The 7,306-nt window shown below is 33.9% G+C and overlaps 1 pseudogene; it reads left to right on the plus strand.

Annotated features, from left to right (window-relative positions):
- The first annotated feature begins 1,157 nt into the window (after positions 1-1,157).
- On the plus strand, positions 1,158-4,981 carry LOC142841400 (vigilin pseudogene; annotated as a pseudogene).
- Positions 4,982-7,306: the final 2,325 nt, after the last annotated feature.

The raw sequence follows: 7,306 nt of genomic DNA on the forward strand, positions 1-7,306 counted from the left end.
CTGCAAGAGCAGTACATGTGCTTAAGCACTGAACAATCTCTTCAGCCTCCTGAAAATTCTTAACAAATAAAATTATATAACCAGAACAGCACAAGATCATAAAATGTGTGGATATAATTATTGACTTATTGAATGCATTTTCAATGGATTTTGCCGATACTGAGTAGTTTTGTGAATAAACATGTGCAGAAATATGATTGTTCACTTGGGAAAACATCAGTATTTGTGATATTAAAAGTTATGAGTCTAAATTAAATTATACAGAGGAACATTATATAGAGAAATATGGGTCTTGACTTTGACACAACAGGCAGTAATACCTTATTACATATAAAATTCTAGTAGAGCAAGTGGCCCTAGGAAAAAATTAAGTCAGGATAGTCTTTATAATAAATTTAAATGGAAGTAGACTAGTTCAGTAATCAGAAGGGTTGTATTGCCTTATGTTTTAACATGAATGAATCTCAACAAGGAATTAAAGTCCAATTCAGTCTCCAGGCTATACTACTTCCACAAAATTTCCATATCAGGTAAGTCTATGTTTTAAAATATAATTTTTGTTGCCTGAGTGTAATGGCGGAAATGAGAATTCTCTGCAAGTGAACTCCTGGGATCTATGTGGGGTGAAGGAAACATAGTAAAATTGTGTCATATAAAACTCTAAGCTCTAAATTTACTGAAAAAACAAAAACAAAACATATTTAATCATGCACATGAACTGTGTGAGTTTTTAGGCTATTGCTCAATAAAAAAAATTTTAAAGAAAAGTAGGAATTCTAAAAAATGCAGCATCCTCTTAGAGATGCTAGCGATTTGTTTTTCTCAAAGAATTACAGATGCTCAACAGTGTTATTTGGGGTAATGGCAAAAAATAATAATGCTGAGTTGGAAAAATAATGTTTATTTATGGTGAATAAAAATAAAGAAGGCCTTGCTTTGGAAACATTGGTGGCTGTTTCCTCATAATCCTTATACTCTTACCTTTTCCTATGTTCATATAATAATTGAATAGATTGATAGATAAACTTTATACTTTTTGTCAAATAAACTTTTGTAGCCATATGAATTTAATTTTATTATTTTGAGTCTATAAATTAATTTAAAAAAGAATGACATCCTTAAAGTGTTCATTCTCCCCATACAGTAATATGCAAGAAGGCAGCTACAGGAAGTATTTGTGGATTTGCTGTTGACATTTTATCTGAAATACATCTGGATTGAATCTACTCAAAGACCAACAATGAATTCCCAAACAAATTCTAGTCCACACCAAAATAGTGTTCCAAAAGGAAATCATGATAGCAGTTCTGATGATGTAGTTGATATGTCCACAAATGAAGAAAATGTCACTATATACCTGGAGAACACAAATTATCTGAAAAATTCTGAAGGAACTGCAGAACCATCAAGCACTAATATTCCTCAAGTTGAGGAAGTTTCATCACTTACTCAAGTTTTTAAATTACTACTAGAGGAAGAAAATTATTTGATTCAGTTTAGTGAGGGTACATTAGCAAAATTCTATACATATATCACAGAAAACACTGGTGTCAACTTAAAAACATCTTTTGTCAAAGACCAAGGTCTCTATATAACAGTGTTTGGCAACCCAGAATCTGTCATAAAAGCTGAGAATGCAATTTTTGAATGGTGTCAAGAACAGGGTTTAACTTTAAGTCTCATTTCCAAAAAAGAAAATCACTTTGTTATAGACCAGACTGGAGAAAACACACAAGATTTGGAACGAGAAAGTGAAATAAATTCTCAGATCTTAAGTCCACACAATCAGAGCAACTGTTTGAATAGTGTTGATGCAAAACAGGCAGAGTTGAAATCTTCAGATGAAAGTCAACCTACATCTGCCAACGGTAGCAAGGATGATATTCCACCGTCAGAAATGGGGAAAACATTTAATTCCCTGACTGCTGAGCCATACCCTGAAGCAAGTGACATTTTCCAAGAATCAGAGGGACATGTCCCCTTTCCACTGGCTAGTGTCGAGGAGACAGATATTAATGAAAGACAACAACATGTGGATCAGATCAATTGTGAAAATGCAATGACTGAGAAGACAAATACTATAACTGAGAATGTGATGATGAACTTTCAAGACAATTATACCTTAGGTCTCAAAAGAAATTTTCTGGAGGAGATCCTAGAAACAACTGGAGATTCAACAGAGCAATCACCTTCTGAGAGCCTATCGGATTCTATGACACAATACAGTGAGCCTGAGAGTTCAGGGGAGATATTTAATGAAGTTGATTGCAATGATGATGATTATTTTGTTTCTTCTATCTGTGCTCCTTCTTGGTTACACAGCTTTATTATAGGTAAGAAAGGTGAGAACCTAGCTGCGATAACAAATAGTGTGCCAAAGGTTCATATACAGTTTACATCTGAAGACAAAATTATGCTCAAAGGACCAATAGATGATGTAATGTATGCTCAAGAAAAATTTGACATCATTGTCAATGACCTACTTAGTAGAATGGAATGTACTGAGATAAACAGTAGCAGTAAGTTTCACAAGTACCTTACAGGGAATAATGGAGAGATCCTAAACAGAATTACAGAGAAAAACCAAGTCTCTATCTCAGTGTTTCCTGAAAATGAAATGAATCATTTGATCCGAATTGAGGGAGAATCTTTGGGTGTTCAACAAGCCAAAAGAGAACTCCTTGAACTCGCTAATAATTTGGAAGAGGAGCACTGCCAGGACATAATCATCAAACACCAATTTCACCACATACTTATTGGACAAAAAGGTGAAAGGGTTCGTGAGATCTGTAGGAAATTCCCTCATGTTATCCTCAATTTTCCACATCCTGCAGAGAAAAGTGATGTTGTCCAGCTGATAGGTCCAAAATATGAGTCAGAAAAATGTGCACAGTATTTGGAGAACATGTTGACAGATATTAAAGGAAATAACTATACTGTAAGTATTCCAGTCACAAAAAGGCTTCACAAAAGGATAATTGGAAAAGGAGGTTCAAATATAAAAAAAATCTCTAAAACAACCAACACCAAGATTAGTTTCCCACCAGAAAAGTGCAACTCAGAAGAGTTTGTCATTACTGGATATCCAGAAAACTGTGAAATTGCACGTAACTGGATTCTTTCAATTCAGCAAGAGATAGCTGATACTGCAGAGGAGGAAATTTTCATTCCTCCTAATCTATACAAATATCTGACTAATCCCAAAGAATGTTTGATCAATTCAATCATAGAAGAATGTGGGAAAGTTCATCTGCATTTCCCAAAAAACAATTCTGGCCTACATAAACTCATTATCATGGGGTCTGTTGAAAGTGTTGAAAAGACCAAAACAAAGCTTCTGAAACTGGCAGAAGAAGAGCAAGCCAGGAATTACTCTGGGACTGTCCATGTCAAAGCACAATATCATCAGTTTCTTATGAATAAAAATGGAGGCAATATTTCCAAACTGTGTGAAGAGACTGGAACGTGTGTCATTTTCCCTAATCTTAAGAACAAGCATAAAGATTCCATAACAATTACAGGAACTGAAGAGGGTGTTAAAGAAGTAAAAAAACGACTAGAAGTTTTAATTAAAGACTTAGAAAATGTGGTGGAGGATAACATACTAATAAATCGCAAATTTCACCATTATTTTGTTATGCGGAGGGGCCAGCTTTTAAGGGAAATGGCAGAGGAGTATGGTGGCGTGGTTATCACATTTTCTTATGCAGGAAAGCATAATACAAAAGTCACAATAAGTGGGGCAAAAGCTTGTGTTGAGGCAGCAAAGAAACACATTCAGGACATTTTTGAGCCTTTGGGCTCCCAAGTTACAACGCGGTATGTTTTTCCCCAAAAGTTCCAACCTTTTATCATGGGACCAATATGTTCACGAATTCAACAAATTGCAAGAGATTATAAAGTTCAAATCAAATTTCCAGACATAGACAGGCCAGTCATCAATATGGACCTAGGTATGCAGGAAAAATGTAAAGAAAAGTGGAGAAGGACCCCTAAAGATCTTGTTCCTAATTCCGCAGGAGAAAGTGACACCATATTAATATCAGGCCAAGTGGAAAATTGCAAGGCAGCTACTGAAGCTATTGCATCTTTAATTCCTGCTACTGCTGAAGTTCATGTGCCCTTTCACCTACATCCTTACATCATTGGGCACAAAGGAAGTGGCTTACGTAAGCTCATAAAAGAATTAGAAGTTCATATCCAAATATTACAACCTGGAAGAAATGCTGATATCATATCTATTATGGGCCTTGAAGCAAATGTGGAACAAGCCAAGATGAGGTTACAAAAACGAGTCAAGGCTTTACAAATGGAAATAGAAGATCGGACACTAAGAAATTTTAAGCTAATATTCAATCTAGATCCCAAATATCACTCCAAGATCACTGGTCATAAGGGTTTACTTATTGCTCAGATTTGCACAGAGCATGATGTTACTATCCGTTTTCCAAAGAAAGGAAGTCATGAAATACAAGACCAAATCACTATTACTGGCTATAAAGAGAACACTCTAGCTGCTCGAGATGCAATATTGAGAGTATTGCATAAGATCGAAAAAACGATTTCTAAGGAAATCCCACTAAACCACCAGGTTCGTGGCAATGTTATTGGATTCCGTGGAAGAACCATCCATAGAATCATGGATCAATACCAAGTAGACATACGTTTACCTCCAAAAGGGTCATATAATCCTAATATCACCTTGACTGGGCTCTCTGAAAATGTACATAATGCAATTGAGCATATACTCAATCTTGAAAAGTACTATCTGTCAGCTGACATGAGCCATGAACCTCAGCAGGAGCATAATAAGAGCGTCTCCCTTTGCAATATAGCCATGACACCGTCCAAGAGTTTTGTAAGAAAATATGTTCCCTGTTATGCTAAAACAACCACAAAGCTCCCAGATGTGGATAATTGTGAACACTTTCCCAGATTAAAGCAACGAATGCCTTCTAAGACTCATCCTTCAAAACTGTAACAGTGATGATCAAAACAATAAAGTGTTCAAAACAATAAAGTGCTTACCTGAAAATTCTGTCAAATATTTTAATTTAATTTTCTTTCTTGAAAACCCCTTGTGTAATTTTTGTAAATACATCACTTCTTCACCTCCTTTGCTACCTCCAACTCTACCTATTCTCCCTTATTCTTTCTCAATTTCATGAACTTTTTTAAAATTATTATTGTTACATATACACAAACATTTACACACACATATACAAACACAGACAAACACATACTACCAAATCCATTTAGGTATTTTTTTAAAATATATCCCTAAATTAATGAAGCTTCTAGATAAAAACATAATTCTCGCACATGTGCCAACAATGAGTCAATGCAGTGCTTAGATATTTAAAAATATATGAGTGAAGAGGACATATTTAGTCTTATGTGACATTTATAATTGCTCAGAGCCTGTTGTTTATATTTTTAAATTGCTAATCCCTTCCCCTGCTTATATATTCTCAATTAAATTATTAGATTAGAAAGATAGCACCAAACTATTAAATTTCAGGATCTATTCAGGACATCACTATTCATTTAGCTTTCATTAAGAGAACTCACCCAGTATAGGAAAGAACCTAGATCATTTCATAACTACTCTGTTTATTTATTTTTTTGCTTTTTAATTTGTGTGCTATTTGCATTATTATAGCTTTTGTGTAAAGGGCAAATGGTTTTCTTGTTACTCTGTTCTCTGAGTTTCTCATTGTTCAAAAATTAGAAAGGAGAAGTGTGGTCTGTGTACATGTATGCTTAGTGTGATGTTATAGTGCCCACACATGAAAAATAGCCTAATGGTGAGATTCTCCAATATGATGAATGCTAAAGAATATTGACTGATTATGAATTAATTTTGTTCTCACCTACCAATTGAGGGCTTGAGACTTCTACAAGTTTTTGATTCTGCGACATACCTTTCAGAAATATTCCTTGGAGAAAAATGTCAAACCTAAGTAAGGACAGTTTTGATCTTCCTTCCAGTGGTTCTTCTAGGTCTGATAAATTTTAATGTAATGATGCCATATACTATTTTAGTGCTGAGTTTCAGTGACAATCATGAACTAATATATTACTTCCACAAATAAATTTTTCTTTCATTTGAATTCTACCATACCCAGTACCATAGCATAGCATAACTTATTTGAATTTAGCTAGAAGCCAAGATAGCTTTCCCAAGAGTGTCTTTCAATTCTTTGACTGGGCAATGTGATTCATAAATGCCAGATCCCAGAATATCATCTCTGGACCACATCAAAGCTAGAGCATAACCTAAGCTTATCTATAAATGCAGTGACTCCATCAAAACTAAACTTTTGTATCATTTAGTTGTGTTTGTTCTCACACAGGTGTTTCTTTCAGGATCATTCCTAGTAAATTTCCTGAATTCAAATTTTCTATTCCACAGTATGATAGAGCTATGGTTACTATGAGAATTGCTATGAAGCTCATTAAACTATTTGGGAATTTGGTAAGCAAGGTAAAATAAAAGATCATTTCATCAATGACTAGATCACAAAGAATAAATTATTTTTTCTAAGTTACCAGTCTTCCATGTATTTGTACATTGCCTTTCTAAAAGTATATAAACAAATGCCAAATTCACACAAATATATCTATTGAATTCTTCTGTTTACTTTGTTCTAACAATTAAAATTTGAGGCTTTTCTTTTTAGTTTGAAAATTTTGACACCCTCCTTAGCTCATCATATAAGGTTATCATTTCAAATTCTTGTATGGGTAGCAATTTAGGGGGAATGATGTTTAGGTTATGATAATGTAGATTATCAAATGAGATAAGTCATGACACATTTTCTTTGTAATCACAAAGTATATAAGAGTACCCGAAAGAGTACATCAAATCTTCATTCCTAACTATTGATATATGTTTGATTCATTAGATAGTACTTTATAGCAGTACTTATTGATAATATTTGGTCAGTGATTATAGACTCTCAATGATTTCAGAAAATACCCTGGTATTTTTTCATAAATTAGGAAATTTAGTCATTATTTTAAGTCAATATGACATCATTGTAACCATTTTTTAAAATGGTTAATACTAACATAGAAAACATTTCATTCTACTTTGTTGGTCTCATCATTAATATAAACTTTTGCATACCAAAATCTGACAGTAGTTTATATTTTGTCACTATAATATTAAAATGAGTTACATGTGATTTATTCAATGCTAGCTAAGCAGCTTTCTACTCTATATTCAATATCTTTTGGGAGCACAGAGGAATTTATACTCAGAGAAGCACTCAGAGAAATAGAAATGTTAATCACTCACGGT

Source organism: Microtus pennsylvanicus, chromosome X (genome assembly GCF_037038515.1).
Source record: "Microtus pennsylvanicus isolate mMicPen1 chromosome X, mMicPen1.hap1, whole genome shotgun sequence".
In the NCBI taxonomy this organism is placed as follows: Eukaryota; Metazoa; Chordata; class Mammalia; order Rodentia; family Cricetidae; genus Microtus; species Microtus pennsylvanicus.